At 41.7% G+C, this 24,278-nt stretch overlaps 1 protein-coding gene across 1 annotated transcript in view; it reads right to left on the bottom strand.

The window, feature by feature from the left end:
* The window catches only part of LOC138283226 (gonadotropin-releasing hormone II receptor-like), a 216,523-nt gene extending 192,479 nt beyond the window's left edge, over positions 1 to 24,044 (bottom strand). The window contains exon 1 of the mRNA XM_069221265.1: positions 23,658 to 24,044. The gene's annotated coding sequence lies outside the window, so the exon portion shown is untranslated. The remainder of the gene's footprint in view (positions 1 to 23,657) is intronic.
* Positions 24,045 to 24,278: the final 234 nt, after the last annotated feature.

The raw sequence follows: 24,278 nt of genomic DNA, 5'->3' as shown, positions 1-24,278 counted from the left end.
CTGTCGGTAGTACTGATTCAGCAAAATACCTTAGATACTTGTGACAGTTGTGATTGAGCGCTCAGTGCGGCCACTTCGACATCTTCATCTGGCCTAATGGGAATCGGAGGGGACCGCTCCCCACATGTTTCATCACATCACTACCAATCCAGTAGAATGTATTGCACCCATTAGGATGGCTCAGTGAGTTGAATGCTTGCCATTCTAGCATGCAGTGATCTGCAGGTCACAGGTTTGAATGCAAGTTTAGACTTAGGTTGATTTAGACTTTTATCCTTTCGAGGTGGTTAAATTGACTAGCATTACATTGGGTAATAGTAACACTGTTATTTACACCATTTAGAAATTACAGAAGTGCGGTATGAAACACTATATATCACAACCAAATAATAATGTACTTTGGAATTAATTTCAATATTAATTTTATTCATTTCAATTCAATTGTTTCATTTTATTTTTTTAAGCAAAGGCTCAAGAGTCCACAGGCACCGATCATTTGCGTATCTAGTCCTTGTTCTGCAATAAAAGTTGCTCGTACCTTATTTTCAGAGTCTGGTCTAAAGGGAGATAAACGGGCAACAGTTTCCGCTGAAAGCTTGAATTAAATTGTGCTAGCAAAATAATTTTGGGACTTTGCAGCGGATGATTCATCGCTCTCATTAATGCAAGAATCCGATGATGGTCGTCCGAGTGACGTGTTTGCTGTACGTAAATTGCTGACGTAGGCACTTCCACAAATGATCAACTCCTAACCCAGAGGACGGAGGAATATTTTTGATTATGTAGCTAATTGTTTGAAGAAGAGATTGCTGCTTCTGAGACATGTGGATCATTTTTGCGAAGTGCTGGTGGAGGGGAGTCAGCCTTTCCCTTTCTGATGTTTATTCACTGAGTACCATTGAATTGAGCAATAATACTTGTTCTTCGCAGTGCCAAAAAGTCACAAGACTGTGGCTTCAATTACTACATGAAGTATGTTATGATAATTTCAAGAGGAAAACAAATTTCCAGTGTAGACACCAACAACCCTCATCACAATCCCCTGCACGGTCTAGCATATGTCCTCTAACTGCACGTATATCTCAAGTATATGTCTCACTCGTTACTGGTCCCAATTCTTTTTATTTCACTCCGTTTTCAGTATGTTTGTTAGAAACGCGACATTACCCGAGCCAAATGCATACCACTCAACCATAAACAACTCGTTGTACTGGGGTTTTAACTCGGTGATCAGAGGCTGTGTTTATGTCAATTCTCATTGATGAATGCCCGTCTTTGAGCTTAGAGGACCGAAGGAAAAGCTGAAAATGAAAGTCATTAAAAGGCTTGTGCCGTTTGCCTTGGTGAATATGGAGGATCGGTTCACAGTGTTCTGTCTGACCTGGAAGGAAACAAGTCCATGCATCCAGTGCTCTGAAGCAAAGCCACCGATGGGCTAGGTAGGGTGGTGGGCTGAGCGAGGCTCAATCCCTCACTTTCCATCTGCTACGGAATTGGAGCTGGAAGAAGGCCCAGTCAAGGCTACTTCTACCCAGTCCACTTCCGTGGTCTTATATGTGAAATCCATTGTCTCCTCTCTACTGTATTCGGATCCGCACCTGCACACCACCACCATCGAGGCACTATCTGTAATAAAAAGAAGTCAGTAACAGCTCCAGCAGGCCTGTGTCCTAGGAAGAAGAACTCAGGGTCATGGTGTGTTCTGGGGTCTTTGTGCTGCCTGAAGCAAAGTTGTACCTTGAATTACTTACATTCGTTAATATTTGTTAGACTCAAACCTGGCTCCAAGGGGCAACTGAGCACTGCACTTCACAGTCAGAAACCAGGGAAACTATCTAAACCCGGTACAATTACATAGGTTAACACTTGATCCAAGATTGATTGGATTTGCACTTCACATATTCATCAAAATGCATTAGTAAAAGATCACGAGAGTTGTCCATTTATTCTCTGATTACAAGATTTACGCTTCAGATATGGAGTGATCAGTGCTCAGGGACTGACTGGTTAAAGGGTGATTTGACGGTGTAGTAAGATAAATATCAGCAAAGGACATTGAATGAAAAGAGTCCTTAGTGGGAGTGTTTAGTGGCTTTATTGCTCGAGGATAGCCTCAGGACTTCAAGATTATCGGCGTATCCGTAGTTAGTGAAGTTTCCCACTTTTCCCACACTTGTGCACTTTCACAAGTATTACATGGCGCCTGTAACTCTAGAGCATTTTGTATGTGATCGCATACCATACTTCAACAGACTCTCACATTTTGCTTCCCTGTTACTTGTGACTAAACTCACATCATATCCATCTCTTGTGGAACTTTGCTACCGAAAACCTGCAAGTTTGCAGACCCCTCTTTGTTAGCAGGCTAAGGAGCAGCAGATGGGCCCACTAGCCTACTGAGAGAATGAGCAGTCAACAGAGCAATAAGTGGCTCATGTAATCATTGAGGAGGATGGACGTGAGGTTGGACCTCCATAGCACCTTATTCAGCTCTGAAGACTTCACCATTATCATTGAGGCTGAAGGGCCAACCATCAAAATCTGGGTTATCTGCTTTGATGCTCAGCTCTGGAGGAGATTTAAATTCCATAGTCCGTCTATAGAAACCATCTGTTGCCCGTACAAGCCATTGTACCCAGAGTAACATTGTTGCCAAGACACATGCCTCACAGTTTATGACAAAAGAGTTAGGTTTGAACGCAATTCTACATTCCGCTGTCCACAACTGCTTTCCATCTACTTCTCACATGTTTCATTACTGGCCAGAGAGAAGGTGCTAATTTCCCCTTTTGGGTTAGACTTAGTCACACGTAACTATTAATCAGATACGAGGAACCGGCAAACATTTTATTTTGACCTTTGCATTGCCTGATGAAAGAAACATGAACTTGGAGGCGGGATAGCTGATTTTCAAATTATCTGTCTCTTAAGACCATATAGTAGAAGGGTACTCGTACGTCCCACGGGCCTCTTACGTCCACCTTACTTTTTCATGTGACCCCTGGTAAACAGAAGCATTGGGCTGTAGTTTACAGGACTTATCAAGGACAAGGATAAACGTTTATTTACATGTAAGTTGCACTTTAGGCACAATAGCACAGAAGATGTCCTGTACCATTCACCTTCAGGAAGACATTTATAGATGCTAATAAGTGGAATGCCAAGACACACACTCAACCGTTCTAAACTAGCACAGGGACGCCCATATATCAGCAGGGAGCTGCCATAAAACCCCAAATGTATTGTTTGTTGTGTATTACTATAGCGCTTTTACCAGCATTGAAATGGTCACCAGAAACAGCTGGAAATGGGAAATTAGCGTAAGAAATCCATGCAGCAGGGGCAGCAAAAATAAATCAATTGCTGAAATGATAAAGGCCAGAGTTCAAATTTCCAAAACCGTTCTCCAGTAATATAGCAGATGTATCCCTTTCCCACAGCAGCCAGTTACTCATATCAGATGAAATAGTCCTGTAGCCAAAGCTTGATAAATGCCCACAAAGCTTCCAGCAATGCCAAATATTACAACAAAAAGGACAATATGGGAGCAACTGCCAAGAATCTCAAATTTATCCGAGATGCCATAGACCCTCCAAAACGTCCAACACTCCATAATCTCCATTTCCAAGAAGTGCCTACTCAAACAACCTCTTAACTCCACACACAACACAAGCATTGGAAGAAACAAGAGGGGGCAAATTGAAGTTAGTGTCTGCCAGGGGATATATGACACAAATAGTTAAAGCACTGGTATTGTCTATTGTAAAGGAAAATACAACTTTATGACTGCTCACATAATTTTCCCACAGCTAAGAGATATGTTGGAAGTTTCAGATTTCCACATAGCTTTGTAATAATTCAGAATAAAGAATTTGAGACTAAAACGTGTGTTTTATTGGTAGAGCATAGCTTTAGCCTGAGTGCAATGGCAGCTCTTCCCTGAGCTTTGGTGATCCCATCGCAACCCAGCTGTTCTAACATGCAAGCAGCTCTATAGTTTATTGGGCAATCACATCAAAGATACTGATCTGATTGGGTAGTGGTTGGCAGTCCAGGAGTGTTTTATGAGTTTTTTTTTAAATCTTTTTGTTTCAACGACAGTATGCCCAAGATGGCGGCACACAGCAGAGTGAGTATGATTGTATCCTGATTGCTCTTGAGGCGTGTTGGCTTGAGGTAACACTGTTGTGCAGGTCCATAGTCACCCTCTACCTTTTGTCTCTTCTTTCACCAGACTCTTTGTCTCCACAACCCAGATGCCTGTGCCTCTGGCACTCGTGGCTATTGGGCTCTGATATGATTCCTGGCTGCTCTGCCTGATGCTGTTGACTCTCAGTATCTCTCACCTTGCTCCCTGACTCCTCGCTGATGGGGTGTAACCTGTTAGTCACCGTTCCGCAGAAGGCCTTAGTGTAGGCTATCTTGATTCAATACCTAATCATTGCTGCTGGTTCCTCTCAATGATCTCATCTCGTTTCCTGGTGCACACTCGACTTCAGCAATGGTCACGGTGCTACTACCAACTCTTTTGAGTCTCTTTTGACCCTCCCACACCGACTAGCACTGGGACCTGCCCAATTATGTACTCTTAATGGAGGACCCCCTCTTTCCCAGTCTTACTGGGTGATCAGTGAAAACAGCATCAGTGTGCTAACCTGTAAAGCACCTTTCCTGACCGCTATGTCATTTTCATTCACAATACTATGCTAATGTTTCCTACAGCCTAGTCACATAGTAGACAGATGTCTGGATTGCTTCCTTAATTGTTTTCTTTGCCCAGAGGCAGTCTACTCCAATTAATTTCACCCAAGACAGTTGGTCCTCATATGTCCTATCTCTCTGGCTGGTCAGCTGGCATTCTTGAGTATTCCATGCCTATTTATCTGCTTCAGTAATTCTGCTAGCCCCCTCTGACATTCCTCTGATGCTCCTTCATACCAAGAAGTCACTTGAGTGCTACCTGTTCCCTTAAAGGTGTTTCCTTAGACAAGTCGTATATACTACACCATTCTGGCTCAAGATAGTATACCCCAAAGCTTCCAAAAAGAAAGAGCAAAAAGGCAATCTCAAATAAACCTAATAAGAACTACCAGTCCCCAACTTTCACGTAAAGGATAAAACAGAGGACCCATCCAAACAAAACTGTACACTCTGCATTATATTGCTTAGCGCATCAAAACTAATACCAACTAACTACAAGTGGACGTTTCTGGCATCCAAATGATCTTAAAGATCTAACCATCAGAATAACAAATGCGGAAGGCAGAATCAGTTCAGAAGAGGATCGAACCACTGTTCATGCAACACATATCAAAATCAGAATCCTCATTTGCTTCTCTCAAACTTGATATCCCAGATCTGGAAGATCGGAACAGAAGGAGCAACCTTAGAATCTTTGGCCTTCAAGGAAGGAGTGGAGGGTAAGCTCTCTCAACAATTGGCTTCCTCAAATCATGGATGCCAGGCAATATCAACATGACCGTACCTAAAGATTTTGAATCGGAACATGCACACAGGGTTCCCACATTCAAACCTACATTCCAACTTTTCGAGTCCACTTATCTTTAAATCACTACTCCATCAGTATACTGAACTTGATATAGCACAGATGAGAAAGATTAAATTGATCAGCTGGGGGGTGATAATCTCTCTCTCGCAGCACTATGAAAGAGACACAGCAACCGGAGGAAATACTTTTTAGCCCTTAGGAGAAGAGTTATAGACAAATCTTTTCAACATGCATTTCTGAGCCCTTCTAAATTCAACATTATTTTCGAAGGAAAGGCCCTTGTTTTCACGAAAAATCCTGCTGACTTAGAAACATTTCTGTAGAACACATCCAAAACACGTATGGATGAAGATAACAGTATCTTCTGACCAGCTTAGTAATTCTACACCAATATTACTTTGGTTGTTAGGCTGTCTTTGCTCTTAGGGCCCATAGGACGTCTCCTTATCTCAACATCCCAGTGCTACCTCTATGGATGCTCTCCTTTATGCAGCATGTACATCACAACATTTCAAATGTTTTTGTAATAATGTTTTACTGATGCTTCTCAGTAAATGTACCACAGTTGTCTCTAAGTTTTGGGCATTTTACGTGATCTTATAACATATTTGCAGCCAATTTTTCACATGAGTACAAGCACGCTTTCTGTTCTCTGAGCTCATGTATGATATTTCAGGCATGTTGTTTGGTACTTGTTCATTAGGTTTATCTCTTACTCTGCCAATTCTGTTTAATCACTCACTGCAGCATTGGATTGTTATGAAACCCCTTGGTTCAATTGGTTTTGTGTATTGTTACAGCTTGTGGGTATCTTGCTTGGGTCCCACCACAGTCCCATTAGGCGACCTCCTCTTTTTGGCACTCTCCCGCTGTTTTTTTCAGGGTGTGCTGTTGTTCTGTATGTCTTCCTTTCTATCTCTCTTCACCTTTCCATTTTCTGCTGTTTTGAAGCTATTTCTTCTATATTCATTTTCTTGTCAACTTGTCATTTTTTACTTACATTTTCTCTTAATGTATTTTCTGGTAGTCATGTGACTTAACTATTTCCTTTCTTTGTCTTCGATTTTCACTCCAATCTTTACATATTTTGTGCCTACCTGTCTGTGCATCTGATTAGGTGACATATTAATATGTCTCTCAACATCAAAGTGAACGCAGGAAGTTCTCTAATTAGTGTAACAACCTCCGTTGTTTTTTACAAAAAACAAAAACAAGCTACAAAGAGGCATTGTCTATGCAAAATGGCTGGTTCCAGGATTTGACATGCTTTGTGGCTTCCTCAAAGAAAAATTGTGTAATCATCTTAATTAAAAAATGGGGTTGTCCATAGTGGCATTGCAACAAAACAATGAAGGCAGATGGCTGATTACCTGATTACCTGATTACAGGGTGGTGAGGAGGAAATAAATGTTAATAACATATGTATGCTGCCAATACTGATACTCCACAATTTTGGTCTACATTGAACTTCAAATTAGCTTCCCTCCCACCAGCTAGTTCGTATTATATTTGGAGGGGACTTCAACCTCCCAATGGGTTCCATTCTTGCCAGACAATAGGCCTGTAAATACATACCTCCATGTGCTCATAGAAGTATGCAGTCCCTACACAACTCTCACAGCCGGATAGGCATATAGAGACTATACAAACCTAAGCTAGTGACTAAACTTTTTTTTAATCCCAAATAAAACTTTTTCAAGAATTCATTACATATTGGTCAACTCAACCTGAATTCAAGAAATACTATCTTCCTCAATTGACCCAATTGTGATTTCAGATCATGCCACCATCACTATTGCTCTGCACGCTGCCCCACCATGTCCCAAAGGTTGCCTTTGGCATCTGACTCCCTAAATATTGAAACAGGTCTCTGATATTCAGGAAACTTAAAGGAAATTATAGTCAAAGAAGCCATTTATAGATCCACTAATGATGCCTCTCTACCTGCTACTCTCCATTACCCAAAATATGAATGCAACATGATTATCAGCAAATGCACGCAGCTTTTGGTCCATGCACAGAAAGGACATTTTCTTTTTATCTCACTAAAACAGGGAAATCACTAGCAGATTCTCTGAAATTCAGACAAAATAATAACCTTATCTTGTCTATCAAAGACCCTTCAGATTCAGATATAGTCAAATTAGCTGAGATTTTAGATGTTCTCAAAATCTTTTTTGCTTCCCTTTATACTCCATCTACACACACTTCCAAAACATCCTGCCTCAAATGTTTAAAATCTCTGCCATTAACATCTCTTTCAGAGGTTTCTCAAACTAAAATTTAATAAACCAAAAGAGAAAAGCTAGATATTGGAGGCTAGCAAGCTCATTTCTGGATCGGACAAATTGGCCACTATTTTCTATAAAAACTTTTGCCTTACCTCTTATCGCTCCTCTAGAGGATGATCTCAATCAATTCAACTCTTCCAGCAATGTTTCTAGCACTGCAGCCACGGCTATCATCGTTGTCATCCCAAAAGAAGGTAATGATCATTTAGTGCCAAATAATTTTAGACCTATTTTGCTGATTAATATGGATTACAACTTTTCTCTGATTAATATGAAAGCAAAGATAAATCCCAAGACCCTAGCTAAACATACTGAACATGTCATTACTAACTTAATCTATGTCTCACAGTCTGTTGTTGTATAGGAACGATTTACCAGTGACAACATCCATATGTTTTTTGACATTATTGAAAAAGATTTTCTGTCCCAGTCTCCTGCAGCAGTAGTTATGACTCTGAATGTTGAGAAAGCTTTTGACAAGTTCACTTGTCCTTAACGTGAAGAGGTCTTACACCAATACAATCTTGGTGGATGTTTTAAGTGGATGGTTATAACCCTTTATGCTAACCCTACTGCAGGGATAGAAATTAACAACTCTATGTCTGCTTGTTTCGTGTTGCAACAAGAAACTCACCAGGGATGCCCTTTATCCCTCCTTCTGTTCGATCTTGTTGTAGATCCATTGTGCAATATGCTAAATAAGTCTCCTGAAATCAAAGGCTTCCAGTTTAATAATTCCTGTTTTAGAACTGCAGCTTATGCTGATGACATATTGATTTATACAGAAAACCTTGATTCTGCAATCCAGGCCATTCTCAATATTATCCAGGCCTTCTCTAAATTCTCAGGCTACTCGTTGAATAGAAATAAGACAAACTGAAGTTCTACCCCTCTACATACATTGCCACCCTTCTTTTGTTGGCAATACAGGTTTACTATGACAGTCAAAATATATGAAATATTTGGCAATTTAGTTTGGCCATGACTTCATTGACTTTGTTTCGAACAATGAACAAAAGCCAGTGGATAGAATTAGGAATCTTTTGACAGCATGGTCGTCTAAACACATATCACAGTGGGTTGGTTTGGAACCTAGACAATTATGGTTATTCCTTTTAGTTAATTTCTTGTCATGCAGGCTTCATGTACATCTGTCTACTTCATTTTTCTCCACAATTCCTATATTTACCTCTGTTTTCTTGTGGAATAAAAACAAACCTAGAATTGGCCATGGTAAACTTTGCCTGAATTTAGTGCAGGTGGTTAAACGTTTCCTAAACATGAAAAGTAGATAAACAGATGCAATTATTATTTCAAGAAAAGACTCAAAGTTCTTGATTTCAGTTTGTTTTAGACCCAAAGGGCTCTACATATGCAACCTGATGCTTTCTCCAGTGTTCCAACAAGCAGCAGACATTAGAAAGGGTCTAGACACAATGGCTGCCTACACCCCACCATTCCGAAGGCCTTACGAGCTACAAAGATGGTGCCACTCTAAGTGCCAATGCCAAGTATTGATCTAAACTCCTTCAATGGTCAGAAACACTTACAAAGAACATATGGGTAGGAATCAGACATTCTGAGGAATAAGATGTGATCGTTAAACGTGGACCGTCTTTCACAGCTCAAGGGTAGGATGGATCTTAAAATATTTTTTACCTAGCTCAGCAACATTCAGTGAAGGGTGCTGACACCAGCAGTGAAATACATTGTGTTTGTTTTTCAACAAAACACCTAACAGCATAAATAGGGCTCCAATAACTGTCACAAACCTATCTTGGTCTTTGATGAGGCTTTTGCTCTTCCTCAAAATTGAGAAATAAAGGGTAATGATTTGTAACGCCTTAGGGATCTCCTGTGATAACTCGTGGCCCCTAAGAAAAAGAAGGGGTTTGACCATTTGGGCATCTTATAGTCAACAAGTGTGTGAAGACCGGAAAGTTAAAAAATATAACCCTACTAAATGTGGTAGGAAATAGTGTTTGCTGAAGAGACCTCCCAGATGCCTCTTTCCATGTCCCTTGAAGAAAATAACCTACGCTTTGACATCCACATACACAAAGTCCATAGGTAAAATAATTAAGCACACGTGTGACATTATCAGAGGAAAAAATATTTCGGGATACACTAAAGATTGTATAAAGAAAATGTTTCCTGCCTAAACAGAATCTGTTTGCCAAGAGGCAAGACAGAGAAAATCATTGAAAATATGAGGTCTACAAAGTTGTTGTAGGACCCTTTTGAGACATGCTGAATATTAAGTACAGAGCACCATCAGATGTTTAAGTTGAAGAACACACGTGAACATCATGAAAAGGAGTCTACTGCCTTGATGTTCCACCATTGGACTAATCATTCCTTTAAGGCAGTCAATTGTAATTAGTGTTGAATTAAACATTGGTTGTGCTTGCATTTTTTCATTCATTTGCCCTGGTCTCTTATTCAAATTTCAAATATACAGCCGGCATTTTCATATGTATTTACGTCATATGTTTTTTTGAAAAATTTTGGGGATTCAGCTATTTCACAAAAATCAGTTAGAGTATGAGCGATTGTGCATTAGGGCACTCACATATTTTTTGTACACAAACTTCTTTCACATGCATTATGATGCGGATAGACTAGGATAAGAGCTTTATAAGGCACAGGATTCTGCTGTCCCTGTATTAAAAGCCTGCTTGTACTTTCTTTATAATGAGCGACTTGTGATGTAGTCAAAAACATCACAATGCCTGTTGCCGTAGCAAGCAGCAGAGAGGAAGGCAGGTCAGGTCATGGCAGTGCTTAATTTGAGCCAGTGGTTTCTGGTGCTCAGCACCCAGCACTTAATTATCAGCACCGGCTCTAGTGACAGTCCACGACATAGTGATGCTGTCTGTTTAATTTTGAGATGAGCAATGTGGGGGGTTGGCAGGGGCAATGGATGGTGCAGTAGCATTCCAAGAAGGGCCTTAGTATTTATTTTTTACAAATTAAGCACTGGGTCATGGAACATAAGTAAAGTAGCAGTTTAAACAGCAAAAACAAAAAAATGTTTTTCTTTCTTCTGTTCTGTTTTTCTAGTTGCACAATGACAATCAGAAAGGCGAGATTTATGGCAAGAAAGTAGTTATAGAAAAGTTAGAATCTTTATGTATGTTTCTACTTTGCACTTCTTAATGACTTTTGTATGACTTGAAGTGAAATGATTCTAATATCTTTCTAAAACAATTATCTAATAGCTTTTTGTATGCTTAAACTAGCAATATGCATTCTGTGATTCTATTATTATTCTTCATATACACAAACATGCTCTCTCTTGTATGAAAGAGCTATGCGTCAACTATTCAAGTGATGTGTGGGAAAGGTGATGGTGTGGCCAAGTAGTATAACAAATAAAGTACCCCCTGCCATATAACATGAGGATATTGCAAGCCACCTTGTAACTCCCTAACCTTATAAAAAATATCACCCTTTGGCTCGTTCCTCTATATGGTCATGGAACTCATCTGTGACTTTCAATAGCCTTATAATGTACAGCAGGTGGCACCCCATATACTAAATACTTGCATACACCCTTCTCTTAAACCTAGTGTCTGTCTTTCAAGAAGTTATAATCCAATCAGCTCTGCTAACAGCTTTGCTTTATTCACAGGAAAAAGACTGTATGTTCTTGTTTTCTGTTGTGTTATTCCAGTTCCGGTGTTACAAAACAAACACATTTCCATTCTACAAATCCAGTGCCGAGGTCTACTATAGGGGATGCTGTCACTGTGGAGAATTTAGGCCAGAGGTTATCGTTGAAGAGAAGACCCTTAATATCAGGAACAAACTGGAAATCTGAGCATTTGAAGAAGTGGGTGTTTAATGCCTTCTTCCTGTTCCTTCTGGGGAAAGAGACCTTATTATTCAGAGCCATTCATAAGCTAGAAGACCTTGTTCTCTTCCTCTCCACAGGGAGGGCAGCAATTTTGAGCATAATCTAAAGGAAAATCACTAAATGAATATAATACAAAAGAGAAACTTTAAATGCAGATCATCTCTTGCTTCAGAGCAACGTTTATTCGGCACTTTTCAGCAGAGAGCACCACCCTGCCCAGACCGCAGCTAACTCTGGCCTGCGCGCTCGTCTCTAACACTTCTGTACCTCAGCAATCATTCACACGCGGCATACCATCTCATGTTTATTGTTTAGCTTGTCTCCCTGAGCAATTTTAGAAAGCGGCACAAACATTGAGACATGAGCAGATATATCAAACAAGCAACTGAGTAGATATATCATTGAGGCAGTGATACTACATCAAGAAGTAGCGGCAAGATGTGGGAAAATATACATTTCGTTTTAATAAGAAACACTTATACAAGGATACTCCCCATTAGGTCTACCTTATCCTTGTGTTCTTCCAATCCAGTTCCTCAATCCCATCTATATACGGTTGCGGCTTTTAACCTCTACCCCAGTTCTGCTTATATTAAGGGCCGAGTCTGCGAGAGCACGCGCTAGCGCAGGCGGCTCGCTTGCGAGACACTATTGTTTACATATAAGGGCTTGGGAGCCTGCCTGTCGCTTACCATTCGTTTAGCTGCACGTCACTCTTCTTTGCTACCTCCTAATTTGATAGTGCAGCCCAGGCGTCACTTCCTGTTTCTTCTCTGGCACATGGACAAAGTACAGATTGATTCCACTTAATTAGTGCTCGTCTACTACTCGCACTGTGATTGAGGTACTATTTGTTCTCCCTTCCTCCACAACCACGTCTTCGGCTCTGGTGCTCCCTTACTTGCCTCACCTGCTTTTTTCTAGCAGCTGTGCAACATCACAAAACAAAGTGCTATCAAGCGGTCAAAGGTTGCCACACCATAGCGCTTTTTTTCTTGACTTTCAGACATCCACAACATGTCTTAAAACATTGTTTTTTTATTGGTGTGCAGCTGGGTTTCAAGTCAAAAAGCGCTATTATGCGGTGAACATTTGCTGCGTCATAGCACGTTTTATCTTGACTTTTAGACATGTTCAACTTGTCTCGACCTGACTGAAGATTCTGGGAATTGAATCAGCTGGGTTCGTTGAACTTTTTCTTAAGGCGTAAGCAACAGAACGCAATGCTTGTTCAATAATGCTGGAATGTATGTCATTTGACTTTTTTCTGTATTTTGAAATGTTTAAATGTACACTTTTTATTCGAAATTTACCGTTTTGCATGTTTGAAAGACGACTATCGTTTAACTTTTACCTAGTGTAAGCACTCACTGTGGTCTATTTTGTGTGATGAATGGGAAGTTGAAAGGTGGCATCATATCAAGAGTGCCTCCAAGCCACCCATGTTCCACGCGTGGAGCTCAGGGAATGGTTTTTCACACTGCCTCCCAGCCCTTCTAAAGCCAATGCCAACTCCCTTCTCCCATCGTCTTAAGAAGAAGGAGGCAAAGATTAGAACGCACTTTAATTCAGAACTGATTAGTAAGTGCAAGAGCTATTAACTATTACATTTGTCTTTAATTTGTTTTCCCCTCCACACTTCCCTGCACTTTTGGTCAGGTTGCATCTGTAGTTCTTCTGTCCCAGTTTTCACCTTGCATCATGCCTACCAGGTTTCCCAGATCCACGAGTGATTTGTTGATCCAGGCTGGATTTTTTCTTTGAATTCAGGAACTTGTAGCCCTGTTTTATGATGAAGTAAACAATACTACAAAACCCAGAATTCAAAGAAAATACCGAGACTGGAGCAGTACATCACACATGGAACTGGGAAACTTGTCAGGGCTGATGGAGATCCTTTAACTGTCATGACTTTCCAGCTGAGGTTGTGCTCCTCTATGCAGTTCCTACAATGCAGTCTTATACTTTCAGGTTCCCTGTATTGGGATTTTGTGGTTGTACTGTAGCAGTGGTGCAGGGCCCACTTTATCACTCTTGGTGCCCAGTGCAGTAATCTTTTTTGCCAACCTCCCCCTCCACTCCTGTTACCTGCTTTTCCACAGAATACCTCCCTACCACCATCCAACAGTGCCCCTCATCTCTCCATAGCCCCTCTCTCACATGCATTTCATTTGTTGTATAGTGCTACTAATATCAGCTTAGAGTGTCGGAGCACTTTACATCACATTCACATTACACAGAGCCAATTAATCATGTGTATAAATCTGTCTTTAGGAAATGTTACTTAAAACGATGAGGATTACAAGGCGTAGGAGTCACCTGTCACGGATACTGTTAGCCAGTATGTTTCAAGAATGTTTGGTCAGGAGAAGCGCAAATTCAGAATTTAAAATGTATCTCAGTGGTTGGAGTTGGCTTTACTAATAACAATGTATTTCCTCCCACACTTTCCCTTTTTAGCAACATTAGGGTAATGAAAGACTGTGGGAAAACCATCATGTTCTAATCTATGCCATCCAATTTGCACGCAGCTTTATGATGACAATGTATAGATCACTGACTTATATGAGAATTATAACTTATGAATAGCAAGTAAAAAAGGGACCTCTGTGACAAAAGCAGTAACCCACTGAGCTATTCAAATACAATGCAGTTCTATGATCTGCACGGTACATATTCTTTGCAGCAGACATATTAATCCTCTGTGCTATTTTGTGATGAGTCAAAACTGTCACAAAACTCCGTCTCTCCCCAGCAGGAACAATACTCACCATAGTTATCTTGCCATTTTCATGGCTGCTTGAAATCTGCAGGACCCACAAGCAAATTTCGCAGAAGGCACTTTCAAACACATAAGTTATTTGTTAACACAGCACTTCCCAAGGTCACCGCCAGGTGTGTGCTCACAGGTCGCACTACCTTAAAGCTGACCTTTTAGTGGTGTGATGTGTCATTTAGGTGTTTTGCTGTATTTTGTATTTTTTGTTGTATGTGTGCTGAGCTGGATTACTCTTGTGTTATAGTATTGTGTTATTGAAATTGAGTTATGTGCTTTATTATTGCGTTGTGTTGTTCCTCAACTGCTGTCCATCTGCATAAGCACTTCTTTCTCATAGTAGACTGCCTGAAACCCATTTTCATGATATTGTAGTAGAAAGTGAGTAATAGGGCTGTTCTAAATTGATTTATTAGTGACAGGACAACAGCTTTGTGGGTTAAAAAGCTATCATCTTTTCTGCGTCCAATCATGAGTAGTTCACACAGGCTACATTTTGGTTTTTGTTTCCACTCTGGGACTTGTAGTCTTCTATGTTCCATTGTAAAACCAGAACTATACATCCCATAATGATAACAAAAATTCCAGAGTGGATGAGCTATTTACTCACTTTGGGGTGTTTTTGTTATGTACTCTATGCATAGGGTGCTTATTAGCCTACTTACACAACTCAAACGTTTTTCCCCTTAGCTATCTCAAGCACTGGATATATTGTAGCTTTTGGCCCTCATTGCTTTATGAGTATCGTCACACACAATTTCTTCACTTTTCCATTGGGTTTCTTTTATCCTTTTTAGACGTTATATTATAAAATGCATTCACTTATCATTTAAACTCTTTGATGACTTGTGAAGTTACATGGTAGTGTGCCACTTTGCTTCCCATCATGGGCTGCTGGGCCTTGAGACAAAGGTGTGGCTGTCGTAATATGGTTAAACTCCCTTTAGCATAGACACCTGTTTACAGCCAAGTCACAGTACTAACAGAAGGAATTCATTATTACTCTTTCACATAAAGTGAAGTGTTAAAATTGAAGAGTTGTGGGGGGCGGACCTCTTTTCTTCCTTATATGCAAGTACCAATTGGTTTGTGTAGGAAGTTGGCTCTTTATACACTATCTCAAAGTAAGAGATAGTGTGCACATAGTCCAAGGGTTCCCACTAGAGGTAGGATAGTGGCAAAATTTGATAATTCTAATGCTCTATTTTGTGGTAGTGTGGTCGAGCAATAGGCTTATCAGAGGGAAGTGTTAAGCAGTTGTTGTACACACACAGGCAATAAATGAAGAACACACACTCAAAGATAACTCCAGGCCAATAGTTTTTATATAGAAAAATATATTTTCTTAATTTATTTTGGAACCACAAGATTTAAGATTTGAAGTAAATACATAAATGAAAGGTACTCCCACACAGGTAAGTAAGGAACTTTGAATTAGAGCAGTAACATACACAGTTTTAGTTAAAATGGCAATAAGCTATTTTAAAAGTGGACATTGCAAAAATCAGCAGTTCCTGGGGGAGGTAAGTATTGGTTAGTTTTTCAGGTAAGTAAAGCACTTACAAGATCAAGTTCCTGGGCATAGGCAGCCCACCGTTGGGGGTTCAAGGCAACTCCAAAGTCACCGCACCAGCAACACAGGGCCGGTCAGATGCAGAGGTCAACGGAGGGCCCAAAACACATAGGCGCCTAGGAAGAACAGGGGTGCTCCAGTTCCAGTCTGCCAACAGGTAAGTATCTGCGTCTTCCGCGGGCAGACCAGAGGGGTTTTGTAGAGCAAAAGTAGGCACACAAAACACACCCTCAGCTGCACAGGGGCGGCCGGGTGCAGTGTGCAAAGCAGGCGTTGGGTTTTGAATAGGAATCAATGGAGGGATCCGGGGGTCACTCTAGCGGTTCAGGCAGGGCACAGGGGGGCTTCTCGGGACAACCACTGACTGGGCTAGGCAGAGGGTCGCCTGATGGCCACTCCTGCACTAGAGTTCGGTTCCTTCTGGTCCTGGGAGCTGCAGGTTCAGTGCTTGGTCCAGGCGTCGGGTTTCTTGTTATATGCAGTCGTGGTCATGGGGAGCCTTTGGATTCTCTCTGCATGCGTCGCTGTGGGAGTCCACGGGGGTTGTCTCGGGCTACTCATGAGGTCGCAGTTACCTGGGAGTCCTCCCTGTAGTGTTCGTTCTCTGGAGCTCGAGCCAGGGGAGTCGGGTGCAGAGTGTGAAGTCTCACGCTTCCAGCAGGAAGAGTGAGTTCTTTAAAAGTTGCAAAGTTGTTGCTGATTTTGAACAGTGCCGCTGTTGCAGGAATCTGATTTCCTGGGTTCTGGGGTGCCCCTAAATACTAGATTTAGGGGTGTGTTTTAGGTCAGGAGGGCAGTAGCCAATAGCTACTGTCCTGAAGGGTGGCTACACCCTCTTTGTGCCTTCTCCCTGAGGGGTGGAGGGCACATCCCTAATCCTATTGGGGGAATCCTCCAATCTCAAGATGGAGGATTTATAAAGGTAGGGGTCACCTCAGCTCAGGACACCTTAGGGGCTGTCCTGACTGGTGAGTGGCTCCTCCTTGTTTTTCTAATTATCTCCTCCAGCCTTGCCGCCAAAAGTGGGGGCAGTGGCCAGAGGGGCGAGGGTCTCCACAGCTGGGATGCCCTGGGGTGTTACTGTTCCTGCAGGGGGAGGGGAGAAGCACCTCCACCCAGTACAGGCTTTGTTCGTGGCCACAGAGTGACAAAGGCACTCTCCCCATGTGGCCAGAAACTTGTCTGGTTGTGGCAGGCTGGCAGAAACTGCTCAGCCTAGCACTAGGAGTCAGACTGGTATTCAGGGGGCATCTTTAAGATGCTCTCTGGGTGCATTTTACAATAAATCCCACACTGGCATCAGTGTGCATTTATTGTGCTGAGAAGTTTTATACCAAACTTCCCAGTTTTCAGTGTAGCCATTATGGAACTGTGGAGTTCGTGTTTGACAAACTCCCAGACCATATACTCTTCATGGCTACCCTGAACTTACAATGTCTAAGGTTTTGCTTAGACACTGTAGGGGCATAGTGCTCTTACACATATGCCCTCACCTGTGGTATAGTGCACCCTGCCTTAGGGCTGTAAGGCCTGCTAGAGGGGTGACTTACCTATGCCACAGGCAGTGTGAGGTGGGCGTGGCACTCTGAGGGGAGTGCCATGTCGACTTAGTCATTTTCTCCCCACCAGCACATACAAGCTGTGAGGCAGTGTGCATATGCTGAGTGAGGGGTCCCCAGGGTGGCATAAGACATGATGCAGCCCTTAGAGACCTTCCCTGGCATCAGGGCCCTTGGCACTAGGGGTACCATTTACAAGGGACTTATCTGGGTGCCAGGGCTGTGCCAATTGTGGGAACAAAGGTAAAGTTTAGGGAAAGAACACTGGTGCCGGGGCCTGGTTAGCAGGGTCCCAGCACACTTTCATTCATAACTGGCGTCAACAAAAGGCAAAAAGTCAAGTGGTAACCATGCCAAGGAGGCATTTCCTTAGTTTGCTTTTTGAAATTTTTACCAGGTAATACAAATATCAGCATAAGAAAGCACGGAGACTTGGCTGTGCTACTCCCACTTAACAACAAGTAGTAAACAAGATGGATTTGTCAACCTCTGCTTCTCCACTCAACAGATGATGTACAAATTATTTTTTCTTAAAAAGCTGCATACATGTTGTGCACAACAATAATGCAGACCTCTTAAGATTTCTTGCTTCATGCTTGAGACTCTCATCTACTTCTGTTTGTTTTACCTTTCCATTCTAGTACTTCCAGTCCCTTTTACTCCATTATAAATGCAGGAGTAGAAGCCTAAATATGCATAGGAAAAAAACCTGAAGTGGATGAGCTACTTTTGCATATACCCCACAAATATGAAGCTCTTATATAGTCACATATAGGGAGTGTGCCGCAAGATGGCTATTTGTGTTACAATAATCATATTATGTGACTTAGAGCTCACGAGTGCCAGCTCAGCTGTTCCTTTTTCTAAAGTGGCTACACAGGCTATAATTAAATTGTGTAATAGTAACACTTGTCATTATAGTGTTAAGGAATGGTACAAAATGTGGTATGGCAGTATTTAAGAGAAGGTATTATTATTGATATTATTGTTACGCAAGTCAGTGACCCAGAATTGAGTACTCTGCCCATAGTGTTGATGAAACATATAGCCCAGGTGCTCAAGTTCACTGGGTGCAATGCTGACACAGCTTTACACCATGGCAAAAAGACATTGGCAAAGCCAATAGCTCTGCCATAGACCTAGGCATGACCTATTGGCATTGCCACTGCTTGTTCTGCTCTTATTCCTCCTGGCTCTGTACCGCTATACCTCTGTCCAGTCCTTTACTGTCTCTTTGATATGAACTGTTAACATCACCTTTCACCTCAGCATCAGCCCTGTAATCTCCCCTCTTTGACAACCAGACATTTACTGCTAGCTATTCCCTCACCCTCTTATTGTATTGTACTGCAATAGTTATACAGTGCTTATTACCCCTATGCGAGGTGTGGAAGAGATTGCTTATATAGGTAGCTTGCTACACCATATAAAGTGTGGTTGGAAGTGTCTTGTCTTTGTTTTGATCCTTTGTGGGAAGCGTTTTGATGTTGTGCTTGATGACCACCAAGGTGTAGTTATCGTCTAATGGGGCAAAGCACTTAGCAGTGTCACAGATAAAGAAGTGTGAGAGACAGGCATTCAATTAATGATTTTCAGTAAACTGGCCCTTTTGAGCAGCTTTGCAGAACAGTTTCTGGTATTTCTAATGTGCATAGTCCACTTGGCTGGTTACTAGGCTGAGTTGTCCATTCTGATATATTTTGGTTAAAGTATATGGTCCTGGCAGGCATAGGTTGTAGGAGGACATGGTAGAGAGGTCTACTGGAATGGACTTTGGTAATATCATGCTGTCTCTGACTGTCATTGTGAGATGTCAAGAAGTGGTCATAGTATGTAGCTTGTTGGTGCTGGCAGTGGTGGACTAAATTAAGTCCTCAGTTGGCCAGCAGCATGTGGCAGATCTCTTCAGTGATTCAATACCTGTTCAGTTGGTGATTCTGTGGTTTAGAGTTGTGTAGCCCGTGCAGTTCTGGGTGATGGATATGATCTACAGCAGCTTTGACTTATGTAAGTGTGAGAGTGTCAAGCAGACTAATGATATTGTTATGCAGTCTGCATGAGCTACAATCGACTACCAGATCTCTGGGTGTGCCTGTACCAATATTAGTGTTTGTCAGGATGGTTATATCTTGTACATAATAATGTTTATATAGTGCTTAACTCCCCTGATGAGAGGTTGAAATCCTTTACGCCAGGCAGTACACTGCTTAAGAGCACAAGGTTAGTGTTTTTTCAGTGATTATTGGGCCCTTAAGGAAACCATTTAAGTCTTTCACTCCAGTTTCGATGTGGTACAGTAAACTAATTGGAGTTAGGTGTGACCTTTAGTCAGTGGGGGTAAGTGAATTCATGCAATTCATGTCAGTGATTTTCAATATTAATAGATGAGCTAGAGGAGATTAGGTATTGTTAGGTTGCGGGGTATGACTTTTAAAGGAGAGGCTCTGATCTTTGAGATCAGGTGTGCGCAATTTGCAGAAATACAATCATAGGGATTCAGGCAAACTGGCTGTGCTCAGGTATGAAGAGGATGTCTCGGAAGGTTACATTGAAAATAAAAAGTAGAGACAACAGTCTTCAATTTTAAGACAAACTTTCGTAGCTCATGAGACAGGGTTTATAAATATTGCAAAGTTGTAGAAAAAAACAACATTATTTGCATGTGAGATCATGCTACTAGGTACTTGTCCGTTGCTTTAGCAAGAACAGCTGATTGGCTCAAAGGATGGAAACACAAAGTACTGCCTGAGGGCACATATAGGAAAAATATTGAGAAGTTTAGTCTGCACTCAAAGGTCCACAAAATGGAACTTGGCATAGTAAACTACTATGGCAATAAACACTGCTGTAGGACAGAAACCAATTGGAAAAAAAATATTTAAATTCTAGCATCTCATTCCTTACGCTGCGCTCAATCCACCTATTTTGCTTGCAAAGAGTATTTGATTATCTCGCCTGAAAAAGTAAGCATGTAGTACTTACGAAGCTGTGATTGATGGAATTCTGAAATGGGCTCTTCTAAGATTTAGTCCCACATTGGCCCTGGCAATAATGCACACCACAACAGACTATGTTTGCTTGTTGTAACCTACTCCTCATCCTTTGTTGATCGCAGTAAACGTCAACTCCATTTCGAAAGCTGTAAGTAAACAAAATCACTACATAACATCCCCATTCAGAGAGTTGTAAGTATACAAAATCAGATACTTACACATCTGAACATCGATTAAATGTGCTTCAAATTAAAAGCATAATGAGATGATAAATACGTTATATGCAGCTCTTGTTTTGCATTAATGCAAGCAACCGGTCATGTTCTGCGGTGTAGATCATGGAAGGCTGATTTGGCCCTGATGGGAATTAAAGTTAGGTCCTGCAAGTTAAAGAAATATAGCAGTCATACCAGGGAGAAAGAGTCACAAAATGTTTACAACTATTAACTAAAAATAATGTTATAGTTCTAAGGAACTGAGGGACTGATTTAGAGCTTGGCATAAACATGATGAATACCCCATCTGCCTTATTACAAGTTCATTATATTCTATCGTACTTGTAATAAGCTGGAGGGGCTATCTGTCACATTTGTAATGAAGTAGCCCATCCATAAAGTTCTAAAGTAGACCTTGAGTGAATAAAAGTAAGTAAAGAGAAATCAAGCAACACTAGTTTAAAACAGTGTAAAGGAAACTGCAGCATATTGTCATCTGCGAAGGTCTCCCCATGAAGGACAAGGGTTTCAGCCTATAGTGTGGGCCATATCATGCGGGAGAAGGTCGGCCACTTAAGCAGATTATAAGGAAACATCCTGTTGGAGATTCAATGTCCATCAGACATCTTCTACGTCCCAGTATTCCTGTGGATAGGTGAGCCAGTGTAAAGTCCAATGGGCTGTTGCTAATTTCCACTCCAGAACACGCCACCAACTCTGTTAGCCAATTTCTGCATTTATTGGTCCATACTCTCTTTCTGTATTTCTACTCTCTCCACCTTACTTCATCTCTTTCAATACACCTCTATATCTCATCTGTCTCTACCTCCTTATTCCAACCCCACCTCTAGCTTTTCTACTCTCTGCTTCTCTCTACGTTTCTACCTCTCTCTCTACTTCAACCATTCTCTTTCTAAACCTATCCTTTTTTTGTACCCCAGTGTTCTTTAAATTTCACCTCCCTGCATCCCTTCTCCATCTACTTAATCTCAATCTCATGTCTGTTGTTATATCGGCTCTTCCTCTTCCTATACCTAACCTTTCTCTACCAGTCTCTCTCACCTCTTTTTACCTCACCTCTCTCTACATCATTTTACTTTCTACCTTACATCACTCACCACCTAAAATCTCACTACCTCACCTCTCTCTCTCTCTGACCTCTCAATTTGCGTATTTGTTCACTATCTCATCCCCCTGTTCCTCATACCTGACTAGTGTCCCTAATTTACACATTTTTTGATTCCTCATTTCCATACCCAGAACGTGTTTCTTTATCATAACAATTTCTGTCTCTCACTTGCTCTCATCTCTCCGTGTACCACCTTCTATCCCTGTTCATCTATTTACCCTCTCTGCCTCACCTCATTACCCAATTCTTTCTTATACATCTCCTCATCTCATCTCACCTCTATCTCTGCCTCTCTTTACCTCATCATTCTCTCTGTGTATCAACCAAACCTCACTTTCTCTTCATCAACCTTCTCTCTTTAATCCACATTGTTTTTCTCTACGCCTCATTTTCACTTTCTACCTTTCACTACTTTCTCTCCGCTTTCCTACTCTTTATCTGACCTATTTTTCTCTACCTTTCTTCTACTTTGCTCCGCTCTCTTCCTCAGCACCCTCTCTCTCGCTACCTTGCATCTCTGTATCCTTCTCAGCGCCTCACCTCCCTGCCCCTCTAACCAAGCCTCTCTCTGCATCTCTTCTGCTCACCTCTCTTTCTACCACAGATCTCTGTGTACCCGGACCCTATGCACAGCCCCTCACTTCCCAGTCTCTACCTGCAGTTCTCTGTGTCTCACTCTAAAACCATGGCCGACCCTCCTCATCTACCTCTTACTCTTTCTGTCTCCGTGTATTTCCTCTGGCTACCTCTCTTTACCTTACAACTCTCCCTACCTCACATATCTGTCTCTGCCTCATATCCAGCTCTACCTCACTTTTCTCTCCACTTTCTATCACTGTAGCATTCTCCTTACCTCTCTGTCCTTTTGTTACGCGCATTCTACCTTTTCCTCATACTTTGCGGAGTGAGAGGTCACTGTCTCGCCAGAGAGGTGTACAGAACACAGATTGAAGAAGTGGAGGAATAAGATAGGGGAAGATAATACAGAGAAAATTAATTATCAGATTTTATCCAATGGAATGGGGAGAAACCTCCCGTAGTTATTTGATGTTCACCCTTCTGGTCAGAATGGCAGTTGTGAAGAGGGCTTTAACTGTGATTGTGAAGCTCTTGAAATTAAAGCTATAATTTCAAGAGCTATGCGCATATGTCTTATTTTAGAATTATACACTAGCCCACTAAGAATACACCGTGTCACCCTCATCGTGTCTATCTTGCAATGAAGGCACAGGCTAGTTGCAAACCAAATTTCCCATAAAATTTTGTTGCAAGGGAAGAAAAGATAAATGTGCAAAAATAAATAACTTTATCAATGCTTGCTAAAGCCTTTCTTTTGGTACTGCTTGGCTAGAGGATGCAGGGCAATGTGGGCTTTTAGCTGTTGTGCATGCCTCGTTTCTGAAAGTTTAGTATATAATCTAGTCTTGTTAGGCATCACAAGGGATTGAATTAGAAGACACTGTGGCCCCAAAAATCATTACATTGTTTCCGCTCTTCGGTGAGAGAGTTAATAACTTGAACTCTCGACTAAAGTGCTAGGATGCCCTTTGGATAACTGCATGCTATACAAACTATTTTCATTCATTGATTCATTCAACGCCGATCTCACATTTCACAAAAAACGCCCAACATCCGAAATAAACACACACAAAAGGACGGACGCTTATAAACGAGTGCTCGAATACATTTTGAAAAAGAAAAAAACACCTCTTCTAAAAATGTAAAACCTGATAAGGGCATAAGAATGACTTACGGAAGCAAGTGTCACCCCCCGACCACGGCTCCCTGATGTACTTGGCGCTACAGAAGAAAACTTTGCCGTCTTTCGCCAGGTCTGCGCCTAGCGCTCCTTTGCCAGCTCCTTGTCTCTGCATCAAGCGGTGCCCAGTGTACCATCGAGAAATACCGAGCACTAAGAGAGATGGAGTGGCCACATTTAGTAATGAGTCGCCCGTGGTTCGTAGACAGTCGACACGCAAGCAGCACAGTTCTTCACTTTCCAGAGCAGTGCGTGGTGCTCACCTCGTGGCGTCTCAGTCTGACAAGGGAACTTCAGGGGCTCCTGTGTGCTTGGCAGTCAGAGGTTCTCTCTGCAGCATCTCTTTAGCACATGCTCTCTGCAGCCGCAGCAGCGGTCTGCACCTGCAGGACTGGGAGCGGCTATGTAGGCAATGCAGAAGGGCGGGGTATAAGGTCTCACAGTCCACAGAGTAGCGGCGTGTTATTCGTTCTGTGTATTTTTTTTTTTACCACAGCTCTCATAGACTATAGGGTACTGGGCCAATGTTAAGGAAGGAGCGTCCTGCGCTGTCCTCGGTGCTGAAAGTTGGTCATCGTTTAAATAAGTAATTTGCTATAAAGGGGAGACAGATTT

This window comes from Pleurodeles waltl, chromosome 3_1 (genome assembly GCF_031143425.1).
Source record: "Pleurodeles waltl isolate 20211129_DDA chromosome 3_1, aPleWal1.hap1.20221129, whole genome shotgun sequence".
Classification (NCBI taxonomy): domain Eukaryota; kingdom Metazoa; phylum Chordata; class Amphibia; order Caudata; family Salamandridae; genus Pleurodeles; species Pleurodeles waltl.
This window is presented reverse-complemented; position numbering and strand designations above follow the sequence as displayed.